This window comes from Polypterus senegalus, chromosome 12 (assembly GCF_016835505.1).
Source record: "Polypterus senegalus isolate Bchr_013 chromosome 12, ASM1683550v1, whole genome shotgun sequence".
In the NCBI taxonomy this organism is placed as follows: Eukaryota; Metazoa; Chordata; class Cladistia; order Polypteriformes; family Polypteridae; genus Polypterus; species Polypterus senegalus.
In genome coordinates this window covers 53902591-53924872 of record NC_053165.1, presented here as the reverse complement: position 1 = coordinate 53924872, position 22282 = coordinate 53902591, and the positions used below count along the sequence as shown (strand labels likewise).

Below are 22282 nucleotides of genomic sequence, written 5' to 3'. Positions count from 1 at the left end.
TAAAATCTCTTAGTACCAAAAGCAAAAGAAAAATAATAATACTCTTTTATACTATACATGTTGTCTGCTTTTGGTATTTAAAGCAAAAACTATTTTTAGTTCTGCTTCCTTGTACTACAGTGTTCCAGGTGTCATGTGAGGAATTTTAGAAGTTAGGAGTGCTCCTTGGAAGAAGACATCTACCATCTCAGACAAAATTACACAAACAAGCACAGGACAAGAATATAAATCCAGAATGACACTAATCCAACGCAGATTGTAGCTATAATACACCAGTGAGTGAGGCATAAAAACAAATGTACACAGGCGACAGCGATTCAATCTGAAATTTCTTTTGGCTCCTTTTTCCCCAGTATTCCCTGCACACTCTGAATCTGCCCAATGGTATAATACTGCCAAGGCTGCTGAGAGTTGTAAGTGTTTTAAACAATAAAATATAAACCTCTAGTGCCAATGGCGGACATTCAGGTCATTGAATAAACCACTTACATGTGCAGCCTGTAAAGGCCAGTGCTGTTTGAAACAAGTCAAAGTAAAACACAATTCAGTGTTAACACTTTATCGTTTGCCTATGACAACAACCTTGAACATACAACTGACGAAAAGCACAAGAAATTACTTGCAAGAACAATATAAACAAGTGAAACTTATAAACATCTAGTAATAATATATATTCACATTCATAAAATATATACATCACATTATTACTACTCATTACCCATTTCAATTCAAGAGAATACAGTTTTAGGTAAAATAGTGTTTGTTAATGACCATCAACAAATGCAAAGTCATTAGGATAAGCAGAAATTAATCAAATGCAGAAATATTTTACTCATGCGCAATTGTGTTCAAGAGTAAGCAGCCCCAGTGGCCCAATAATATTTTTAGTTATTATTTGACTGAAACCTTTATCCAAGGTGACTTAAAACCTTTAACAACATACACTTGGTTATATTTCATTTGTGTAGAGAGAAGTACTTAGTCACACATGAACTCTGATACATCCGATTAACTGAGGCCCACTGCCTCATGAAATTTCCCAAGTAAAGCTGGGTAACACCGCTAGAATAAACACAATGACAACATGTTCCCTCTATCAAAGAGAACCCCTAATGTACAAAACAATTAAAACTGTTCCAAAGCGCATCCTTCAAAATGTTGCCACTCTCGAAGTCATTATATAAACATGCAGACACAGCTTTGTATACATTTGTTTGCTTAGCAGATGCTTTCCTCCAAAGCAACTTACAAGAGAGGTGAATGTAATGGAGTAAATATCAGTCTGGGGGGGACTGTTTACAGGAACAAGTGTTGCAGGATAAGGTTCCAGAATTATTCATCACAAGTGAAGAGCTTAGAATCACAATGTAACTTGGTTACTCAGAAACTCACCAAACAGGAGAGTTTTCAAATGCTTCTTAAACAAACTGAGGGAATCAGACTTCGGAATGAGGTGGGCAGATCGTTCCATCAGCTAGTAACTACACATGAAGAGTCTGGACTGACAACTGACGTTGTTCACCGGCTGACCTGGGTAAGAGAGAAGGATATTACGTACAGTATATTATGGCTAATGAAAATAGAACTCTAGCTAAATATGAATACTTAGCTAGAGTTCCATGTCACCAGCAGACCTTTGAATGTATATGCTTATTATAATGTATGAAATGACTTTGTTGCCTCATGCAGTTTACACTGTAAAAAACTGCCAGCATTTCACAGAAATTAACTGATTTTTCACAATAAAATGTTGCATTGAAAAAAGTATTATGTAATCACAGTATGTTAAGCCATTGCTGTTTTAAGACAGCAAACTACTGTAAAACTGTATTTGGACTGGTCCACGTTGCATTGTGGGACATTTTCAGACCATTTCACTTCCTGCACATGTGTGGTAAGATGACGTTTAAAAATGAAATCCTGGCTACAGGGTCATTGATGGCAAACCTCTATGATAATTGTACAAGATAGATAGAGAACTACAGATGCAAGGAATAAATGACCAAATACTGAGGTGGAGAGGAGAAGGACTTTAGGGACCTTCAAAACTGAACTTGATGTGGGGAAAATAGTTGATGGCACTGAAAAAGGATCCTGTGAAAATACATCACAAGAACAAAAACCTGTAATGCGATAAATGGTTAAAACCATGATTTTAAATTTATAAAAAAAGTAACTTACATTTTAGCACTGTATTAGCTTTCAATACCAATTAATTGTTTCAGTGTGTAAAACTATTTTATGAATACGTGTTGTATTGCTGTAAAGTCACAATAGCACAGAAAACTACATTTCCATAAAGTCAGAGTGTTCCTTATGTAAATATACTCTTTGTAGCAACACTCTAAATTGTTCCTCAAGACTCCCTTTCACCTTTGCACTGTGAGAACCAAAACCTTAAAGATGGCTAGGCTAGCAAACTCATTTTTCTGTGTGCGCTGAAGATATTTTTGTGCACATGGAAGCTGATTTATAGTGGCTCTTTTTGATAAATCGGTGAACCTACTAGCTACTGAATCACAGCTCTATTACAGTTACCATGTAAAAAGTCAGGACATTACTGTAATTAATCAGTTGCACACTGCTACAACACATTCATTTTGTATCCCAGTTTACTGGGAAGTCACTGTATAATATTTTTGTTGTAATGTATAGTAACACAATACAGTAAACTACTGTGAAAGTAATGCAATTAGTAGCCAGCAATTTACTATTAATTAATTAGTCCTTTTTTCAGGGTACATTACTGTTAATTCAATATTATTGCTACACTTATTTGAAGATACTTCCAAGATTCCCAGGAGGAAGTCTTTTGTTAAAAAACAAAAACATTTATTTATATAGCATATTTTCATACAAACAATGTAGCTCAAAGTGCTTTACATGATTAAGAAAGAGAAAAAAGACAAAAATAAAATTAGGGAGCACTAATTAAAATAGAATAAAAGAAGAAATGAACCTAATTACTGTATTCAGTCTCTTCACTAGTTTGCCAGATGCCAGTCCATCGGATGGCACTATCACTCACACACACATTTCTAGAGTCTTCTGTAAAGAACACACCTAAAATATCTTTTTGAAGTGTGGGAATACATTGGAGTCTAAATGAAAACACTCAAATACTAGAGCAATATGCAATCAATTGTCTGCATTTATAGTAAAGAAACAGAAAAATCACTACTCTTTCCAAAAACATTTGGATTAACGGTGAAGCATAACTTGTGTTTTCACAATAGCTCTCAGTTAAACACAGCTTTCACGTGTAACAGGGACCGAGCGCCTTGCAAAGGGTTTGGAATGTAGGATGGCTGTCTTTTAAAGCCCCGTTAGTCAAGTGCAGTTTGCTATGAAGTCATCTCCTCCGAAAGCGAGGGGTATTTCCATTCACTTTACTGATTCGATTCTTTCACACTATACGTTTAAATAAACATATGATTCAACGATAGGATGGCAGCAGTATAAAAACCGTTATCCCTTTGCATAACTCTTAGAATGTATATTGATAATAATTTACAAACTATTGTATATATCCTGCGGTGGGTTGGCACCCTGCCCAGGATTGGTTCCTGCCTTGTGCCCTGTGTTGGCTGGGATTGGCTCCAGCAGACCCCCGTGACCCTATTCGGATTCAGCGGGTTGGAGAATGGATGGGTGGATGTATATATCCCAATATACATTACACATGCTGATAAACCATATTGTAGAAGATTATCCTGTCTGAAAGCACCAATGAACATTATTCACAGGTAATGAATCACTTCGAACTGGAAAGATTCAATGAATGATGCATGACTCATGTAGTCAATTAGCCGTAAAATAAGGGTTCGTTAAAGTAAGATGAAAGCAAATAATTGTAACAAATTACAATAATAAGGTTCAATTTTGTGCGACTAATTTGGTGAAAGTACACAGAGCCATAACGTATCAGTTTAATATTGTTTCTCCATCATGTTTATAACATTACTAATAACGAACTGAAGGAAACAAAAAATGATACACGATGATGTACGAGAGAATCGTCAGTGATTGGGTTCTCATTCGCTGCTAATTATTTAGTTCGAACTCGAAAGAATCAGAAGGTAAGAGAACGATAATCCGGAGACGGACAAGCGCGCTCGTGGAACGAAACACACTGACAACAGCACGCATGCGCTACAGAGCCAGCGCCAAGAATCATTCAAAAAGAACGAGTCGTTCGAGAATCGCTCACCACTGCCTCAAAGATGAACTTGCTGGCGGCAATTACGAACTGTCCTGTCAAATGAAGTCCGCTTAGCGCTGCATGCAACAGATCGGTGCTGAAATGATCACCGGTGAGCTATTGAGTACAGATGAAGAAATACAAGACGCAAGTGGGTCAAATACATAGAACGTGTTATACAGTACACAAACGCGTCATAAATGTACTCTAGAAGGATGGCATTTTCATTTAGCTCATTTCACTGCCAGGACTTGAGGCAGGCACGGCAACTTTAGGGCTCGTTTTCGCGCTGTGGCGGAGGTACGTGCAGGCATTCCTGCACAATAACGATAACAAAGAACGCTTCAAAAACGTTAATATAGCAAGATAATATAATTATAAATGGGAAGTCTGTAATTTAACTAATATATTTATTTCAAATAAAAAAAATCATGTAGCCATATGTTTACTGCAAACCTTCTTTTTTAGGCTTCACTAACCCTCTCTTATGTTACCGACATTTTTATGTTCTAATTCTGGTGTCTGAGTAAAAACAAACAATACTCTTTGACGTTTAAAGATTGTGACATATTGCTATTACCGTGTATTTTAAACTGTGGCTACTATCTTGCAATACCCACATCAAAATGGCGTCACGCCAAAAAACACTTCATAATGCTGGTTAAACCCTTACCTAATTTAAAACGGCTACCCATCTCCTTTGTCTTTTTTCCCAGGTTTCTGTTGAATGACAGGCAGGTGTTTTTCATGTTTTAAAACTCCTGGGCAGCTGTTTATTTATTTTTCTTTCTTGTCTTTTACCTCCTTAGCACGCTAAAGCTGTTCAACGTTCAATGTCAAAGAAGCGCGAAGCACCAAGCCCCGGCCACGCGAAGCGCGCTTTTCACAGTCTCGCGAGACTTCGAGCCAAGGCATTTCACACAGGAGCGGGAAAACGAGTGTGTCCTTTAGAACGCATAACCACTACACTTTCAGTTGTGATAGGTGGCAATCACAGTGTGCACTAAGATGGTTATGATGCTTGCATTATTATCCGGTTATTGATGGAAACCTGATCTGTAAAATGACACTTATTCAGATTAGAGGAATCAGGTTATTAACCTCTGAAAAAACTTGATTAGCACATTTGGATTTCTTCGCCAATAACCCGACTATGCAGTCATGTAAACCCTTACGGGGTATGTTAAGGATTTTGGAGTCTGTGCATGTATTTGTTTTGTAAACGCTTTAGGGAGCCGAAGCGTCCACAAAATCAATTCAGGCGATCGCATTATTCCTTCTACTGTCTGAAGTTATCTATCTCAATATATATATATATATTTGATAAATACCAAATAATGATTTTTGGCAGTACATTTTTAAGTACAAATATTTCAAAAGTAATGAAGCAGAGCTCTTAATCAGTCTTCAAACAAAATCATTAATCAATTCCCTATAGCTGGACTGGCACCCCATCCATTGATTGTTCCTGCCTTGCACCTGATGCTTGCTGGGAGAGGCTCCAGCTTCCCCAGGACCCTGCTGTGGATCAGTGGGCTTGTTGCTTCCATAATCTGTTATGAGTCCTCCACTGCAGCACCTAACCCTTTTAATATATACTGAGAATCAGCAGTGCAGAGGCACCAGGGAAGATGTGGGGTGAATAATCTTGTGAAGCTTTAGCCCAGAAGTGATCCTAGATGGGATGGAGTGTAATGTTGGCCATAATAATAATTAATTAAGTTTATATTGTCCTTTTACAAGTGATTTATATAGACACTTCAAGCACCGCCGATGTGTGGAGTCCACCTGAAAGATGCAAAGGCAGCCATTGTTGTGCCAGTTTGCTCACCATACATTAGCTCTTAGGTGGTGAGAGAGCCAAAAATAGGGAGGAAGAATGACAAGGCTGTGTGGGAAGGGCTAATTTAGCCAGGACTTTGGGAAACACTTTATTCTTTTCAAAAGATGCCCAGAGATCCCTTATGATGACAGAGAGTCAGGACCTTGGTATTACATCTCATCCGAAGGGCATTACCAATGTTTACATCACAGTGTCCCCATCACTGCACTGGGACATTGTCATTCATACACAGACCACACGGTAAGCACCCCTTGCTGGTGTCACCAACACCACTTCCAGCAGCAACCCAAGCTTTTCCTAGCTTGTCTCCCATTCAAGTACTGGCCAGGGTCTAACATTTTAAGCCTTGGGTGGGTTACCTGTTCTGAAGTGCAGGTGGTGTGGCAGCTGGAGGAGGAGGAGGAGAAGGTGAGAAAGAGAAAGGATGGAAGGTTATTTGCAGAAGTGTGTCAAGGTATGCATGTTAGACACCCCACGAAAGGGCTGAATACTGTTGAGGGTGGTCTGCCTTTGCTTCATTTCATTTCTGTATCGTGTGATGATGGATGCTATTAATGAGGCTAAGTGTGCACTCAGTGGTAAGGAGAACATCAGGTGATCTGATTTTTGTTTTCTATTGAATAACATGGAGCTCTGCATTTTAACACACTCCTGCTGGCCATGGTGCTGGACAGCAGCTAGGACATGATGCAAACATTTCCTCATACTCTATATATATATGGAAATTCTTTCTACTAGCAGACCACTGTGTTTTACTTCACATCCTTAAACCTCTGTTTAACAGGAAAGAAAACAGTAAAGAGAATAACAGTACAATACCAGATGTGAACATTCACAACCATCACCTTACTGTCCTTCAGTATCTCGTGTGACCGTCTCTCCCAGGTACCCTCCGAACCTGTACTTGTAGGATGCTTGCTGTTTAAGAACCTGATGGAGTTGCTGGCAGGCAGTTGGTCATATCTGTGGAATTTGTGACCCAAAACATCCCAACGGTGTTCCATGGTGTTAAGATTAGGAGAGAAGTCAGGTCAAGGCAGCACCAGTATTCATAACTTAGGACAGCTGTGACCCCAGGAGCAGTGTGAAGCCTGTAGGGTCACGTCATGTAGGAGGAATGATCAGAGGGGTCCTTGCTAGGTCACTTTGCAATGTGATCAACAGCATGGGTCCTGTTTTGTCACGGTCTTAGTCAGTCAGCAGTTTCAACAATAGTATGGATGGCAGATCTGAAATGATACCTAAGACTGACTTGTCCCAAGTGTCAGTCTTGTCCTGGTGTGGTCAGTTGAAGACCACCAGATTTTTGACAGTCATCTGTCTTGCCAGTCTGCTAAATGCTTACCTGTATGTGGGACACAGGGGAGTGGCCTGGCAATGCTGGTACAAGGCACAACCGCCAACAGCATGTCAATGGCCCTCTCCCTTCCTCCTAGGGATATTTGAGACATTTTGGAATTCACAGAAAACCCACTAAGTGAGGCCTTTATGCTATTGTGACATAAAGCCCTTTTTTTTAATGTGAACTGATCAGCGTCATTCCATGTGGACATTGTTGTGTAAAAGGGTGCTGAATAGGTTTTGTTGAGTTTGGCAAACCACAATACCTGACTCCACAAGTAACTAAGTAATTAGATATATATAGTACCAGTACGCTCGCCACACATTATCTATTAGGTGGTGAAGGGGTCAGTGAGAGAGAGCCAATGAGAGACAGGGAATGGTCAAGGGGCCAGAATGGCAATTTAGCCAAGACATTGGGATAAACCATACTCTCTTTGACCACCACATAGGTTCAGGACCTCCGTTTTAGATCTTCTCTAAAGAATGGCACCATATTTACACCACAGTATCCCTGTCACTGCACTGGGGCATTGGGATCACACACAGACTACAGAGTAAATGCCCTCTGCTGGCCTCACCAACACCTCTTCTAGCACCAGCCCAAGCTTTTCTTAGATGGTCCACCATTTAAGTACTGGTAGGGCCTGACCACGCTTCGCTTCAGGTGGATGAGTTGTTGGGTGGATGAAAGCCCATGAACATCATTCTGGTAAAGCCATTAATGCAGCACACACTACCACCCAGCAATCTGATCTGCAACAACTTTTCTCAGTTGCCAGGAGGGGTCCTTGGCTGAACCTACCCATTTTGACATTAAAATATTGAGAGGGTCACATCCCCTTTCCCCACCACAATCTGAATCCCTAATTATACCAATAACTTACATGGAAGACATGCTTTTTGATATAGTGCCTTTCTTTAATCAACACCCACATATACCTTACTGTTTACATATATTTGGGATATATTCTGGTTACAATCACTTAAGCCTGAAATGAACCTGCCACCTTGTGGTATAAAGTCTAGGCCACAAAAGGATAATGCCTGCACCCGAGAGTGGCGCATTTACTGAGTGGTGTAGTGGTTAGGGATTCCTGATCCTGCTTGGTGACTAGGCATGAGGAGTTTTGTTGTGCATATGAAAGACATTAATCACCCTTCTTGTCAGGAGTAGCATGTTAAAGCTGAGTGCTGAATATGCAAGCCTTGCAGAAATTCACCTTGCTGTGGACAGTCATGTTGTAAAGACTGAGGCAGCACGGCTAATTGTCTGGTTGATCTCTGCATCCACAGAGAAGGTGTTAGTAACTGTGAGGCCAAGGTAGGTGAACTGATTTACCACTTCCAGTATGGGTGGACTCTCAACAATGTAGCCCATCATGTTGATTATTAAGGCTGATAATGAGGCCAAAGTCCTGAAATGCTCTAGAGAACTCATCCATCAGTCTATGCAATTGCTGTTGTGAATGAGTGGTCAGTGCAGGATCATCTGCATACAGCATGAGGACCTGCCAGACTTTGGTCTCTGCTCTTAGGTGTGAAAGGTTAAACAGCTTGTCATCAGACCTTGTGCAAAGATAAACCCTATCAGTTGATTCGTCAAAGATGCCAAAAAGAGTGGGGGCAAAGACAAAGCCTTGTTTCAAACCACTGCAGATGCTGAAGGTTTTACATGATGTGCCACTGATCCAGACAACACCCTTCATGTCTGTGTGGAAGGATTGGATCAGGCTGAGGAGTTTTAATGCACATTGTATCCTGCCTGAGGATCCTGAGCAGACTATAAGCTTTGGTCAGATGGATCAAGGTGACTAGGAGAGGCATTTATACTAAACAGTTAATACTGAGACAGGCTAAGTGGTAGTCAAATCAACACATTTCAAGAACAGCCTTCTACAAACCTAGACTGAAGTACAGGACAGCTTAAGTTAGCACAGCATGCTAGGATCCTGACACATCTGCCTCAAGGTCTCTACACAGGACTTCCACAAATCTCCTCCCTGGCCCTCTAGGAGAGCCTGGTAGTAAAATTGCCACTACTTATTAGAATGACTGTAATCTCTGTCCTCGGCGCCTCTCATCCACCCTGACATTTACTACTTTGGTGCTCCCAAGACACTCCTTAATCATAGCTGCTCTGAATTACAGACTGCCAATGTCTCCGTCTATACCCCTAATGGCGTCTGAGGCTTTTGCCGGATGATGCCTGCATGTTTGCACTTGTCCTCAAATCCAGGATCTGCGCATTAGTCTGCACAAATCCAGCAGCCTTTCCCTTCTTCTTCTTCTTTGCATTTTACTTTTAATCTTTCCTTTAACTCCTATTGTGATACTTCTGAGACAATCCTGACCACATCTGGAAACAGACAGTCTCAGTACAGCAAAGCAGATGTGCCCTCCCCCACCAAGTCACACCTCCAGTTGTAAATTTGAGTAAATGAGATTAGTTAGCTCAGTCTGTCCATGACCGCTTGTCCCCACAGGAACACTTCTTAGGCAGGCCACAGCATGACCTGTAGATTCAAAGAATTAAAAAATAAATAAATAAAAAGAAGTCCATGAAAATTCATAGTAAAGCATTTCAGGCTGCACCATGCCTGCAAGTGTCACTGTCATTAAGTTACTGTTGACTTAAGTGGTTAATGTACATTTTATATGGAGCGTTTGTAGTCTGCCACATCAGCAGAAACAGGATTGCTAAGACTACATGTATCACACTCTGTTTAATTAGTTAAACTGATTTTTTTTAGTGCCATTCACACAAAACACTTTCTAAAGTAAACAGGACTGCAATACAAAACAACAAACGATCCCTACATAGCGTTTCCAGTATGAGAGAATTAGACAAGACTTATCAGTGTGTTATGGGCCCCTGCCATATTTTAAGTTCTTTGCTGCCTTGTATTTAATGCTGATTATACCCATGGATATGGAGAAATGGATGGATTGATGGATAAATGAACAGATGATCTAGCACAGCATCCAGTGTTGACTCTAAAAGTCCTAAAAATTGGACTGCAGATTTTTGAAAAGTGAATGAATGAAAGAATGGCCATCCTGCCCCAAGTTTACCAGTCCCTCCATTCTTTTTGCCCTTAACATTGCATTACATGGGTAACTAAAATGAATGGATGATTTCTGCGTCATGGATCCCACTGACAGCCTCTGACCTTACCGTTTAGCTGGGGGTATTCGAAAAGGGAATAAATGACTTGAGTTCAGTTCAGGTGTTGGACTCAATGTTGCCAGCACTAACACTCCCACTCAACCCTAATATTGGTTCAAAAATGAACAAATGAACTGGCACCCTTCACAGGGTTAAAGCCAGTCTTGCACCCTACTACTGCTGATTTATAGCCTGGCACCTCCATGATTCTTCATTGGAGTATAGTAAGTAGGATCTGAAATTGAATGAATGTGCTACGTGGATCCCCATGAAGAACACTGTGATAACGCCAATTCATCTCAAAGGCTCACAAACAGACAGAATCTAAAGTGGGTACCTCTTGGCATTAAAAGGCTTCTTGGAGGACTGGGGGGCATAAACAGATGAGGTGTCCTTGGGATGCATCCATTTGTCTTGAGGACTGAAAAGGCTTGCCTTAGAGACTCGGACAGGGTTATTAGATAGCCTGAGATACAATGTGATCACCCACTGCACAGCAGCCACATCACATACAGACTAACTGTCTGTTATATTATATATTATTAATATATTATATTACTATTGCATGGTGCACCCCACTGTCCCAACTCATACTTTTATTTTAGCTGAATTAGTGACTGATGGTTTGGTACAATTCATAGATGATACTGTATCAGATACAATAACTGCATTCTAGCAGGTTCATAGTGATGTTAGCAAGAAAAACCACAAACTATTTTGTCAGAGATCTGTTGTTTTTTCTTTTCAGTCATTGACTTCCTCTGACCACACTGCAGTTCTTTACATGGTTTCAGTCTGCTCTTACTTTGAACACTGCTGGTACGCACATTAAAGCTGCCAAGGATTCGAAAATGTAAGCACTGATTCCAAGGCACATCATCCTCTTCATCCTGTGTAAAGCCCCCTAATGTGCACCAGGTGTACTCATTGCCTTGAGACTGGCAAAACCCTGGACATACTGGGCAGGATCTAAAGTGGGCTCTGATCCTGAAACACACCTTTTGGGTATCCAGCCCGGAGTTCTCACAGCCATCAACACATACAATACATGCAAAAAGGAAATGTCTACTGGTTGATCAGCTCTAAATAAGTGCCTTTTAGACTCAACATGCATTTTAACCTGTGGAACAGTAACATTTCCTCTCTGTTCTAATGGATGTTTGTACTGAATACTTCATTCCCCCCATAACACAAAGGTCAATTGCTTTAACTTGGAATAGGAGCTACCTCCTTGGGTTTGTCTCATTTTTCCTGTTTCTTTCTTTTTCGATTATTTCTAATTTTGCGCTTTGGTATTTTAAAGTCATTGATTATTTTTTCATTGGTGTTTGTTTACTATGCCGATTTAATGAATTCTCTCCTGTTTCATTGTAATAAAGATACAGGTGCTGCAGTTGTCTGAGGACTACTTAAGACACAGCCTCTTCTCAGCTGAGCTCTTCAGCTCCATTTTGTGCTCAACTCTTTGTAGGTTTGGTGGTCTTCTGATCATTTTGGTTTGTGAATTCTTCCAGCTTTGACGTTTGGCTCTTAATATGGTACATCACGGTATCATCCCCGGCTCAAACATTTTCTCTTTTGATATTACCTTTCTGTTGTTTTTTTGTAAACTTTGTTATTAATTATGTTTTTGTTTGCTTATTTTCATAATGAATAGTTAGTTCAGTTTATTATTTATTCCTTTGGTAATGAGTCCTTTATACTGTGTGTGGTGAGCCCAGGGTGGTGGAGCCCCGATGGTGCAGCATAAGACCACCCCTTGCTATTTAAGAGCTTAGCAGACTTAAGATGGATTTAAACTGACATGACACCATTTTAAAGATCACATAACTACAATGATGTAACGAAAGTTATACTAAAAATACATTGGTGATCACATAATGCATTATCTCCTTTTTCTCAGTGTTGGTTTGTTGTAGCACTACATGAAAAGGACTTCAATTCTCAGCTGCCTCCGTGTCGAGAACTAAGAGTCCCAAAAGCACTTCCAAAAATGCCCACTAGAAGTGGGAAAATGATCAAAAACACCAACTAGATACAAATAGGGCTCTTGTGGAATCTTCGTAAAATAAAATATTTATTCTTCACAAAAAATGTTCTCCAATAATAATGAGCTCTATGGAACACAAAGGCAAAATGGAATAGCCTGTAACAAGAAGGCAATCTAAATCAAACAAGTCACAATACAGATTCAAATAACAAGGTCAAAACTTAGAGCAGAAGGTTAAAAACAGCTAGAAAATCACAAACCACATTGAATTTACAAAAAGAACAACAACTCATCACTCCTAAGGGCATTAAAAATGAACCACCAGGGACTGTGGGAGACCCTCTGGATATATAGGGTAGAGGGCAGTTCCTGACAGCGACTGGCAGGTGTCCCCGCCTCTTTGGGGGACCTCCCACATAACATAGACAAAGAAAATATAGCAGATAATTAACAAAAGTAACATTAATATAAATAAATGGCACAACAAAAAGCAAAAGGGACATAAAAGAAGACTATGAACTCCAGTCAGGGGTGGAAATCTGGCTGAGATATAACACCCAGGAACAGTGTTTTTAAACTGTCAGAATGTGAGTGCCCTGCCACTGCTACAAGTTTATTTACTTTTGTAGTATGACCTAACGGTAGGATTGTGTGTTTTGGTTTGTTGGCTATACTCTGCCCCAACTTTCATTTTGCTGTTGTGTTCCTGGTTTCCTGGTTTAGCTTCATCTTACGGTTTCCACCATTTTTCTTTCTATTACTATGTACGCTCTTGTTTTTATCATTATCTCCCGAGTAGGTTTTGTTCACTGTATGAAATGTTTTTCTGTGCATTAATGTGACTTGCATTCTACCTTGGGTTACTCTTTGCATTGCATCATATGCTGTTGGGATAGATTCTGTTTCCCCACAATTCTATAATTGTTCTTCCTCTCTTATTCTATATCTTTGACTTGTCTCCCAAGTTTAATTGGGAGTAGAGTTCCACAGGTGGAAGAAGAGGAATGTTGCTAACATGAGATAGGTGATTACTCAAAATGGCCAGGTTAGTAACCAACTGAACAAGAATAAAAGGTGAGACTGTAGTCAAGAACTGACAAAAACATGTAAATATGGAAGCAAGAATTAACAGATTGTGAGCAAATGAAAAAGGAAAGTTACAAAAACCTATAGGGTTTGACTACTTGAATGAGTACGGACTAAAAGCAAGGAACCTGCTTCTAGTTAATAACATCTATTCATTACTGAAACAGATGCTGCAGGCAAATGCTTACCAAAGAAATAAGAACTATAAAAGTAATTGTTGCTGCCAGACAACAGCAAGTGAGTAGTGTAACAAAGGCGCTGTCAGATGGGAGACATGAAACTTTGTGCTGGCTGATCCTCTAGAATCTTGCCTACTACACCTCATTGAGCAAGTACGGGCTAAGTACAAGATGTCGTTTATATAAGTGATTACTAATAGACTAGATGAAAGGGCCCTGGCAGGAGATCAGTAATTGTTGTGGATTTGACTAAGGCACTGTCAAATGGGAGACATGAAACCTGGGAGTAACCAGGGCATCTTGCACAATACAGTATACCCGTCATAGTCCTGTTTATATTTTGAGCTTGCAGATTCATTTGGAAAGGTTTGGGTGTATTTGGTATTCGTTTTAGTGTTTTGTTAGTTTTTATCATTGTTCTATCGATGTCATTGCAAAGCCATTTTGTATTTTGCTTTTCCTGCAGTTGTCCCCAGCACGTTGCTATTATGAATGACATCCTGTTGCAGCCAAGTGATCAGCAGTAGCATCACGCTATTGATATTTAAGATGGTGTCTGAAAAAAAAAAACATTTGACTGCTTGGTGCAGTTAGGGAAAAGCTAGTAGGATCAATGTAAGAGGGACTATTTGATGGTTCTTTCAACTTTGACTACTGGCTGTCTGTTGATAGTTCTTAATAATCAGTACCTTGATCTCTGCATTAGTTAGTCAGCTAATGCCACTCCAAGGAACTATAGCAATTAGGTGGTTTGCATAGAACGCTTCAGATCAAAATCTATGGGTTCTGAAACAAATTATAACAGTTTCCTTGTCTTTTCCAGTTTTTTTTTTTACATTATCACTGTATTTTCAATGGCTGCTATTTTTTGCCGTTGCTTTGTCTAGACAAGTACTACTAACTTTGGTCTATATTTTGAAAGTGACTTCATTTGTTCCCTGTTTTATATCTTTAGTACGGTTTATTTCCATGTTCTCCTTTTGCTTGATTAAATGTTTCTTATCTGCCCTTAGGTAACTCTTTGATAGATTTAAGTCTGCATGAAAAAATGGGAACTAAGTACAGTTAAAATGGGAGGTGTCCTGTGTGGGAGGTGTGGAGGCCGGACACAGCAGGCTGGGCTGAACAATTTACTTTGTTACAGGTTCCCTAGACTATGGTAGATCTTGGATGACCCCATGTTACAATTAACCTTAAGTGAGGTCCTCCACAGTAACTGCATGACCATGTCCATTTAGTTGTGTATGGGGTAGTTTGGAATAGTGATTGTTGTTCTTCCTGTGTTGAAGGTTTGTGTTCATATTGTATATGTATGAAATTCTCTGCAGATTTCATTGTTGTGGCAATAAAGGAAATTATACTGTCATATCCTTTGTTCTTTGCTGAGTTAATGGAAAAGTCCCCAAGTTTGCACGTTGTAATGAAGCTCTGCTGTTGCTACTTTATTTTCTGCATATCCTCTGTGGTATAGTGGTTAGTGCTAAAGTCTCTCAACTCCATACCCTGGGTTCAAATCCCAAAATGGTCAATGTCTTTGTGGAGTTTGTATATTCTCACCCCATCTGTGTTGGTTTTCCCTGGACACTCCATTCTCTCTCTCCCTTCTCATAGGTGATTAGTGACTCAATGATGGCCTTGGCGTGAGTGAGTGAAGGTGTGTGGCATCAGATGTACGGATGGATTCTGCCTTGTGCCTGTGACACCTGAATAGTTTGGAATAAATGGGTTGGTATAGTGGATGGAAGGACAGATAATAGCTTATGTAAGCAGGCGTTTGTGTACACAGTCACACCAAGGTGGTTTTGCTCTTAAACATTTGCTGCCATTGACTTTATTAATTTAGACACAACACTTTGGGAATGAGAAAAAAATAAAGAGACTACTGTAAATAAAAAAGCACACATCTTCCAAAATTTGTTATAAAGTAATTCTCACACCTCGGTGTACATCTGACTATAGAAAGAAACCAGAAGTCATCAAACTGGAATTTATTTGAAGGTAGGACTGGGCCACTTATGCTTCACATGCTTAAGGAAATCCACCAACAAGAACTAAGGAATAAATGTCGTTATCCAGGATCAGGATTCATGCTGCTGGTCAAAATATCTGAAAGAGAGAAAGACAAAGAGAAAAGAAAAAATCCATTCTGTAACTGAGGGTGGACTGCATATTGGAAAATGCCTTAGCTAAGTGTCCTCTATTAAAGGGTCAGGTGGACAAGTGATCTTGTCTCCGTGGGGTGGTCGTGAATGCAATGCAGGAAATTCAGTAGCAGAACTGAGCAAAGATGGCTGGCACCCCATAAATAATGGGCATCTCCTAAGTTGGCATTCATTTTCAGAGCCCAAAAACATTGCAGAGGCCATTATTTATTCATTCTTTATTGTATTTGGCACCTTTCACAGTGATAATTTACAACCCATACAAAATGAAAATAATCCAAGCGACCAAGGCAGACTACAGGAGAATTAAAAACAAGCTAAATCACAGGGGGAGATGACAAAACTGGCAAAAGCCAACAAAGCACCCCTTCATAATTAAAGTCATTAATGAACAAAGTGGTCAGTAAAAGTATGGAGTCTTTGTAAACTGCAGCTACAACACAGTCAGCCATCAAAGCACTAAATCCAGGCAAAAGGGAAGAGGTGGCACAACAGACCCAATTTGAATGCTATGATCCATGGGGAAGGAGCTCTCTGAAGAGGCAACCACAAGGAGAGAAAACTGAAGATATACTTTTACCACTTTGTGAAGGCAAACCTGTGTAATGCAATGCAAGGAACTTTTTTTAACAAACAACACCTATGCAGCTTGTTAGGGATGGATACAGGCAGCAAGGGATAAACAATTGCAAGTAGGTTTGGACTCATTTGATTTCAAATTCAAATATGTGTAAAGCTAATCGGTTTCATTCATATTTATATAGCGCCCTTCCCTGAGAAGAGACTCAGAGCACTTGTCCAGGTTTCCTGCTGTAATGTAGTGACAGAAATAACTAAACCATGTGTCATTTACATGAATGAACACACAGCAAATAGAGCAAACATCAACTCAAACCAGAGTTTGTGAGGCTAGAGGACTGTGTGACCAACAGAGGAGCACCACAAGGCACAGTCCTGTCTCCTTTTTTGTTCACTCTGTACACCTCAGACTACACATTTAACAGCAAGACATGTCTCTTTATAGAAATTCTTAGATGATTTTGCACGTAAGGGTTAAATACAATAAAGGGGATGAGAACTGGTAATTGACTTTCACCTCACCTAAGAACTTCTCAGAAAGTACTTGGGGGTCTACATCAATGACAGAGGAAAAATATAAGAAAGAGCACAGCAGGCTTTAATGTGGGAAGTGTCATCCTTTACAACTTCTGCAACTTTGTGATGGCCAGTGTAGTTGCTGGGCTGGTAGCATCATTTCAAGAGAGGGCCCACCAAATCAACAAGTTAATTAAAAGGGCAGGCTCGGTGATGTGACACATTCTGGACCTCCTGTAGGTCGTAGCAAAGGAGAGCATTAAAACAAAACTGAGTGCCATTATGAACAATGCTACACATCCTCTCTCTCACACACTAACACCAAGGACTTTCAGACAATAAATTATTCAGTGTCAAGAAACACTACAGAGTCTCCTTTATACCAATAGCATTACATCTGCATAAAGCTTCACTCTGACTATGGATGCCAGGTTTTATTTCTTTTCAGTCATTCTGGCATATATGTGAGAAGGGTTTGTTGTTTGTTAATTAGATATATATAAACAAAAGACCTGTGTAAGTGTGTATGGAGCAGTCTTGTCAACTCACACTCAACCACAGCCACTAGATGGTGTATGAATGCACTTTTAAATGTTTTCGGCGCTTGCATGCACCACACTTCTCACCATGAAAGACGTGTGTGCGTGTATGGAGCAGTTCGCTCTCCTCACACTCAACCACAGCCATGGGAATTGGTGTGAATTTTACAGAAGATGTAGAAGTGTATACAGCCTCTCATTCAACCCAAGCAGAAAATTCAGCTTTGTGGTACATGCATGTTGTATGTTCACACAACGTACACATACACTTGGCTAATATCAGGTTCCAGACCATCCTACTCAATTTGTCCCACAGCTGCAGTCGACTACATGTCCATCTCATACAAAATACATCTTGTCCCGGCCGACTTAGCTGATGTCTCTGGAAGTTCACCAATATCATAAAATTGCTAAGGAAACCTCAGGCTGTTTTTTGTCCTGAAGACCAAACACAGCGAGTATATAATAATGCTATTCATTTTTTCATTAATAGAACTTCTCTACAAGCCAAATTTCTCCCTGGGAAAAAATAAAGTAAGCAGGTATGTACGTATGTTAGTTAGTTAGAAGAAAATATCTAGCTATCTATAATCACGACAATATCAACAATATAACTGTGACATGGCCAGATGAGAATTTATTAGAGAAAAACAATAAAGGTTTGGGGTTTCTTTTTACAGAAAAAGTCACTGTCAAAGTCAAAACACTTCAATTAAACTTTTGTCCATTTTTCTACAGATAGCCTCCCTTCGGAAAAGCTTTCAAGATCTTGGTTGAATATGGAGAGTCTTGTATTGGAAAGAGACCTGCTGATTTGAAGGTGAAAACTGCCTTTCCATTTGAAGATAAGGTGCCCTCCTCGTTCAGGAAACTTTGCTAAGCTATCAGATGTAGATAAGTGGCAGGGTCACTGTTAGCTCTCAAAATGATTGTGTGCTGTGAGTGTCAGGCCGGCTCGGCTTCTAAGGGACCAATGGTGACATGACCTTGGCCTTTACCAGTGGAACCTAATTAAGCCGGGAGAGTGGTCAGATATTTTAATGGTTGAATTATTCCTGATAAATACAAGCCAACACCCATGGTACAAAGATATGGGACATACGGTATATAGCTTCACCAGCGACGTGCATTATTATTAATATTAATTCCAATCTGCCTCAACATACATTGTATAACAGAAAACGAAAGCAAACAATATATGCTTTGGCACTTGAAAAGGATTAGTTAAAGATGACATTCACTGAAGTCAGCTTTTTTGGATTCATCAACTTTTCCCCCAGAATGGGAATACATTCATGCCATATACAAAAAAGAGCCAATCAAGTTAATTTAATACCTACTACATTACATGTTAAAAACAGATAACAGAATACATTGAAATGTGTACTTTCAGCATTCCCCCTGCACCATTCCTTTGTATCCCTATGTCTCTCAACCTCTCTTGCCTGGCACTGCCTCTCTCGACTGTACTCAACATAAAGCCTGCTTCTCTGATTAGGCGTATTGCTCACCACCTGTCTGCTTTATGACTATAACCAATGGTAGATGGGCCTCATTATCTGCTGTGAAAAAATCATTTGTATTCTTGCAAATACTTCCTGTCTTTGATGATGACTTGAGTTCCGCCTCATTAGTATTTAACGACCCAGCACCGCTTGGTAAATAATTTGCATTGTCATTAAAATGCTCCATTTTAAGTCAATTTTTGTAAAATTAAAAAAAAAAAAATAGTCATCATCAGGAATTGAATATTGCACCCCAAAAATATCATGTCATCATCTCTACTACTGATCCACCAAAGCTAAAGTGACTAATCAGACCAAACCCAAGGTCGGCAATCAGATTACCTAGAGGGATGTGACAAATTATTTATTATATAGGAGAAGATAGCACCTTTCATGTGTGCATACAAGCACATTTTCATGCACAATCACACACTACTATAGATATTTACATCCATATACATATGTGGTGGGCAGACACATAATAAAACACACTGTATACTGACACACATGAAAACATGTCAAGGTGTGCAGTAATACAAGAATAAGTACTGACGAACACACACTGGCAGACACAGGACTGCTCCTGTAGTAACCCAGGTTGATAGAGACACACATTTGCAAACATATACACGTGTGTTTACCTACTGACATATACCAAAACATCTCTTTGATGTCCACCTGTGCAAGCACACAGACCTTCACGCGAGTGCTGAGGCACCTTTATGTGCATGTCATATATGTACATTGAAAATCACACAAATATACTGATGCATGCGTAAACACATGTGCACTCACCTGTATACTTGTTTTTACTGATTTTGTATGAATTATCAGGGGGCACATGACATAGTAAGTCCTAATACACCTGTGAGGCTGAATTAATAATATCATAAACAATAAGAATGAACTGAAACAAGACCCCCTCCCCCACTCATATCCAGCCCTACAAAGATGAAGAATAAGACCTGAAAATGATGATGATGGATGCCAAAGTGGAAGTGAGAAAAGGGGTGCGTCCTGAACAGCCAGTGCCACACGCCCAGTGAGTACAAATCAAAGGAGTGGCGCTAACTGCTTGCCACCAGTCTGACCAGCCGTACCTATTTTGCTTTCTGGCAATACCGAAACTCAAAGAATTTGGAAAATTTCCAGCAGAGTCTGCTGGGAGTCACTGAAAGAAAGAAAGCATACAAGACAGAAACTTGGAACCAGCAGGCACTGGTACACTTTTATCGACATATGAAGCAACACGCATGAGTGAAAATAGCCATATAGGCATGATAAATAAAGAAATCTAAACTCACACATACACAATAATACACAAATGCATATGGATACATGCAGAACACACACACACTTATGTTTAGATATGTACTGGTATACATGTATACACCAATGCACACATGCACAAAAGTGATCTTTGAAATATGCATATAATGCTTCATGTACATGTACTGACCCACATAAACACACAGACACAAAATGCCCACAAAGAGGCACAGGCTCGCTCACAGAGATACACAAAGACACACGCAGCTACACAAATTCTTATGGAGAAATGCACGCTTACACACATGTATATTTTCTGATGTACTGGCACATCTGTACACACACCCCTGCAAACCTGTATAGAAAATTAAAGTGACACACATAATTGAACTATAGGTATGTACTCACACACAAATACAAATGACTCTCACACACGCATACAGTTACTCTATGAAAATATATGTACTGGCACATATGTACATATGCCTACACACTTAGAATACACATAGAAAACACACATTTTTACCACTTTCGTAGTGCACAGAAACACACACATGCCCACTTATGTAAACATACAATGACACATGCACACAAATATACTCTGTGCTTCACTTGACACTGCTGAATGCGCCGGTGCCACAGTCGGGCCTCACAGTACCCATTCAAAATTGCTGCTCTTGGAAAAAACAGTTTGGCTGCCAAGTGAAAGTAAATATTTGGCTTTGCTGGGAACAGGAGGGCTTTGCTATCAAAACAGAAAGCCGGACATACGCCCAGCACTTTCCACTTGGCTAACATTGTCTGTTATCTCGGTCTCAGTCTCAGGCTGCTCAGCTATTAAAGGCCTCACTCTTTGCCTAGCTTTCCTGATGTCTTCCATGGCCGTTCCTCCTCTCGAAGACAGTTTAACCAAGGCTGTTAGATGATTCCTGAAACAGTTGGTAGTTTTTTTGTTTTTTGTTAAATTCCCTTTAAAAGCATCACTTTTGATGCTATCCCATAGTCATTCTCCGGCATGCTGCAGGGCTATCACATTCTGTACTGGCATAGCGGAGCACTCAAGGCTTTCCTGGAAAGGCAAACACAAGCTGGCAGGCTCTATGCGCTTTCATCAGGAGGTCATATTGTTCCATTTGGTCTGTTCACTGATAGCTACTGTTTACTATGGGAAAAAACAAATGTAACAGTAGGCGTGAGCCTTAAGGAGCGTATCAGGACACAATGGCATGAACTATAGTGCCCTCCCCACTGTGTCACAATGTTAGTCCTCACACTACAGCACTGTGTCTCCTCTTCCTGGAGCTTCCCCACTGTAAATCTGTGAGCTTTGCCTCTCAGTGGTACTGCCAATGCACTTCCTTACATCCCAACCCACCTCGACTTCACTCAGACTTAGGGAGTATCACATGGCCCTGCATCCCACATAACCTCCATATCAGAATGGTGCTCCACTCCTCAGTGTGCTTCTCCCCACACCCAGAAATGGTGCTTGAGGCAGTTAGCACATCATATGAGCATGGGGCTCTTTTGACTGGGTCTGTGTAGTGGCACTTCAAGGTGTAGGCTGTAAGGGACTCTGTTCTGAAGTGGAAGATACAGAATGCTATTCACTGCATCCTGTAACACTACCCTTTTATCAGCCTAACCTTACAATGTTCTTTAACACAAGTACAAAGCATTCAGGCTGCAATACATGATTTGTTACAGTTGAGCATAGCACCCCCGTCTGGCCACCCCACAGCATGAAGCTTTCATGACGCACTGCCCTTTCACAAGACAGCAGATTCTTGTCACATCTGGGTGATGAGTCAACTCAGTTCACTTTCAGAATCATTTTCATTTGTCAGAAATACACATGATTAGAATCTGAAACCATACATCTGGTGTTTTATATGAAAATGGA

The 22282-nt window shown here is 40.1% G+C and overlaps 1 protein-coding gene across 3 annotated transcripts in view; it reads right to left on the bottom strand.

Moving 5' to 3' along the window:
• Nucleotides 1-1294: 1294 nt before the first annotated feature.
• The window catches only part of LOC120540567 (coiled-coil domain-containing protein 60-like), a 109570-nt gene continuing 88582 nt past the window's right edge, over nt 1295-22282 (bottom strand). Inside the window, exons 15-16 of one of the 3 annotated variants that reach the window (XR_005635820.1) lie at nt 15747-15915; nt 9516-9901 (exon numbers count right to left, since the gene is read on the bottom strand). The gene's annotated coding sequence lies outside the window, so the exon portion shown is untranslated. Of the gene's footprint in view, nt 1531-9515; nt 9902-12513; nt 15916-22282 lie in introns of those variants that run through there. The other 2 variants (XM_039771408.1, XM_039771407.1) reach the window with 2 other exon arrangements.